The 4,269-nt window shown below is 41.9% G+C and overlaps 1 non-coding gene across 1 annotated transcript; it reads left to right on the top strand.

Moving 5' to 3' along the window:
• The first annotated feature begins 206 nt into the window (after positions 1-206).
• On the top strand, positions 207-278 carry TRNAA-UGC. The gene has a single exon. It is a non-coding gene; the product is annotated as a tRNA-Ala (tRNA).
• The last annotated feature ends 3,991 nt before the right edge of the window (positions 279-4,269 follow it).

The following is a 4,269-nucleotide window of genomic DNA, read 5'->3' as shown; positions in this document are numbered from 1 at the left end:
CCCCTGCTTGGTCTGAGGTGGGCCTGGGCTTATTTCAAACGACTCTAAAGCCTTTAGTGATATTGGTTTACAATCACCTTCTTTCTGACATTCAAGACCTATAAAATCCACATTATTCTTGACATCAAAGTATAGCAAAATATATTTTAGGGAAAAGTTGATGTGTATTCCTAAAATTTTTTTTACCACATAATCCCTGCAGCTCTGGGGGTGTAGCTCAGCAGCAGAGCACATGCTTTGCATGTATGAGGCCCCAGGTTCAATCCCTGGCATCTCCAGGCTGTTGCTGTCTACTGTGTGCCTTTTTGAAATGCTGCTTCTTGAACCAGATGTACTTGGTTTTTAGCACTTTTGTTATTTCTAAGCAATTTAAACTTTAAACAAGTAAATGAGATTTCATTCCAGTTATAAAGTCAAATATGCTGCTGAAAAAAAAACAACACACTGTGCTTCCCCTGCCAGGGGTACTCAGACTGGTGCTCTACCCCTCCCTTGGAGGAGAGTTAAGAGAGATTAGGCAGAGACCCTGGACTGGTTTGTTTCTACTCCTGCAACTTCGCCTTTTCAACCATTCTGTGACCATGGTCACAAGTGCTTCTACATTATTTTTTAAATATTTTAAAATACTTTTTCTCATTCCTTCTATTTTAGAAGATCTCATATTTGGAGTCAATGGCTGAACAGAAAGTGCCCTGCTGGCATAAATGGTAAGAGCGTGACTAATCCCTAATTAGTTGGCTGCTGGAAGCTAGAGTGAGGCTGGGAGAAATTGTCTTCAGGTATGAGAGGGAAGAGGGTGCTGGCTAGACATCTAGGCAGAGAGGGAGGGGGTTACTAGCTTCTCCTTGGTTCTTTTTGTGAACTACACAAAACTGCTCTTATCAGTTGTCCTCAGGGACACAAGCTAAGCAAGTGTTCTCTAAAAACATAGGCTGAGAAAGTTTGTTCTTGGAAATCATATCGTAGGAACAGAGTACCAGTTACCTGAGTGATGTGGCTCAAGTGACCAAGGCTTTGAAAAACTTGGCTATGATCTGACACAGAATCTCAGACTCGACTTCCAGCCACTTTCCAGAGTTACAGTAAGGACTCAGGAACATCTTTTAAAATTGCTCAAAACTCTGTAGTTTTAAGAAAATGTGATGCCACCAATTTACTCACAGTCCACTTTGCGTTGATTCTACAAAACGCTGCTTCAATTAAACTGAATCAAGTTATATTAAATCAAAAAGTTAAACTTCATGCTCCCCCCACCCCCAAATTCTGGAACAACTCTGCCCCTTACTTTGTTTGGTCAAAGTCTATACTTCTACTTGCATTTCCCCCCTTGCCTGAGCAAAGATGAAATTCATCTTTTATGTGTTAAGATTGAGCAATGTTAATTTTTTAATACAGAAGCTAAAAATAGGTACTTTGAGGTTAAGTAACAGAAATTGGTCTCTCATTAAAATTGAAAGGAAAGTTCTGGAACGCTAGGGATTATGCTCGGTGAAATAAGCCAAAGAGAAAGACAATTATCATGTGGCTTCACTCATCTGTTAAACACAGAAGACCACAGGGGAAGAGAAGGGAAAATGAAAGGGGAGAAATCAGAGGGCAGACAACCTTTAGAGCCTATGCACTGGGGGAAACAAACAGGGTTTCAGAGGGGAGGTGGGTGAGGGATGGGGTAGCTGGGTGATGGGTATTCAGGAGGGCATGTGTGATGAGCACTGGGTGTTATATACAACTAATGAATCACTGAACACTACATCAAAAATTAACGATGTACTGTATGGTGACTAGCATAATAAACTAAATAATAAGGTTCCTGAACTTTCCATAGAGAAATCCTACTAAAGACACACACACACACACACACACACACACACCAAAAAACCCTACATAAACAAAAAAAAAAAATGATTCACTTGCCTGGATCAAGTTTAAGTGAACCTTGTGAGAAACTGATAAGCCAGGGATAACTCAAATTTTAAGTATATTTACATACGCTAAGTATGATGAAAATTGTTGTTAAACCTAAGTAAGAAAATTGTATAAATCAATTTCTAAAGGAAACCAATTCGAAAACAAGCAAATTTATTCTTTATATACCCAACAACTGGGACAAAGGTAGAACTTGAATAAGGCAGCCTTGACTGATGACTACGCGAACCCACGAGGACATCCATAACGGGGTGTGTGTGCCAGACAGTGCTTCCATCTAAAATGAACTGCAAGTGCCATTTCTTTTAACAATATTTTGAAGAGATGTTAATATCTTGTCTGAAACCCTCATTAACCAATGAGCACTTGTTTTGAATTCAGACAAATTAAATTAATAAGTTTGTATCTCTAGTTAAAGACAGATGGAAGGAAGGAAGGAAGAAGTCTCAAACCTCAGGTGCACAGACGTTCTTTCTCTGAGTCTGTCAGGCTCCCTGCTCTGCAGCAGGAGTTCTATAGCCAGTGTTTGACTCTATCTTGCCCACCATGAACTACAAGGAACACATTAGTCCCCCTCTTGGGTTTCTCCACTGCTCTTACAGAACAATCACACTCAACACTTCTGACACCAGGTGTGGGTGGGGGTTTCCCCGTATGAAGTAATTCTGTGACACCAGTGGATGTCCTACAATTTAGCTCAATTCTGACACTACCTGGAGATAGTGTTAGATTCCACAAGGGCTCAGTCCCATGAGGCTGTCTCCTATGCAGAAGCCAGGTGCAAAAAATATGGGTCCCCAGGCTATAACCACAGCTTGTCTGACCTGGCTACAAAAGCACAGGTTTCCATGCCATCCTGATTATTAGCTCACAGAACTCAGGGAAACACACTGACCAGTTTAAGGTATGATAAAGGACAAAGATGAACAGCCACATGAGATACACAGGGAGAACCCTGAGCATGGGAGCTTCTGTCCCCATAGAGTTTGGGTGTCGCCCTCCAAGTGGATGTGTTCATCAGCCTGGAAATGCCCAAACCCCATATTTTGAGGATTTTATGGAGGCCTCCTCATGTAGGTATGATTATTAACTCAACTTCCAGCCCCTCTGTCCTGTCTGGAGAATGGGAGGTGGGAGGCAGGGCTGCAGAAAATCCCGAGCTTCTAATCTAAGTTTAGTCTTTCTGGTGACAAGGTCCCATCCACGAGCCATCCAGAGCCCCCTCATTAGACCAAAAGATGCTCCTAGTGCTCTTATTACTTAAAAATTTATAAGGGGGTAGTGTCTGGGTGGATCAGTCAGTTAAGCATCCAACTCGTTTTCAGCTGAAGTCATCATGATTTTAGGGTCATGGAATCAAGCCCTGCGTTGGGCTCTGCATTCACACTAACTTTCTAAAACAAACAAATCTTTAGGGGAGAAAAAGGATAAAAGAAACAAAATATTTTTTAAGGGTTTTAGGAACTCTGTGCCAGGAATAGGGATGAGGATTAAATATATATTTCTTATGATTCACAATATCACAGAAACTCCAAGTGATGTTCCATTCCGTCACTGACGCTTTCTTAAGCTGTGCACTGAAACATAACTCTACCTTTCTGGTTTGCTAATATTTTACTGGAATTTTTGGACATTTTAGCTCAAATCCCTATTGGAAGGGTAAATAAGACAGCAAATGAACAAATGAAAAAAACTTGAAGAAAATTCCACATGTGCTTAATCCTTGTTATGGGCTAAATTGTGTCCCTCCAAAATGCAAATGTTGAAGTCCTAACCTCCAGTACTTCAGAGTATGACTGTCCTTAGAAATAGGCTCGTTAAAGATGTAATTAGGTTAAAGTTAGCTCATGAGGGTGGGCCTTAATCCAATGTAACTGGTGTCCTTATAAGAGATGACCACACAGACACCCTAAGGAAAGACCATAGGCAGACCGCGGAAGAGGCTGGCCATCCACGAGCCAAGGAGCCAAACCGTAGCAATGACCCAGCCCAGACCTGACTGCAGACTACAGAGCTCAAGAGTTGTGGTGAGAAAACACATTTCTGCTGTTTCAGCCATCCCTTCTGGGGGACTTTGTTATGGCAGCCCAAGAAAGCTGATGCAATTTTAGACCCTATCCAGGAGGCAATTTTCTCTTGATTTGACAGACAGACATGGAGCAAGAGAGGAAACACAAGCAGAGGGAGAAGGGGAAGCGGGCTCCCTGCTCAGCAAGCATGTGGGGCTCGAGCCCCCAGGAAGCAATTTCTAAAAAATAACCCATGTTATTGTTACCTCTCTCTTCACATGCCAGGGTAAGAGTTTACATTTCTTGGACATGTATGGGAGTCGCACCAGTTCCC

This window comes from Mustela putorius, unplaced genomic scaffold, assembly GCF_011764305.1.
Source record: "Mustela putorius furo isolate JIRA1106 unplaced genomic scaffold, ASM1176430v1.1 tig00537295_pilon_pilon_pilon, whole genome shotgun sequence".
In the NCBI taxonomy this organism is placed as follows: Eukaryota; Metazoa; Chordata; class Mammalia; order Carnivora; family Mustelidae; genus Mustela; species Mustela putorius.
The sequence above is the reverse complement of the archived record's forward strand: the minus strand, read 5'-3'. Positions and strand labels throughout refer to the sequence as shown.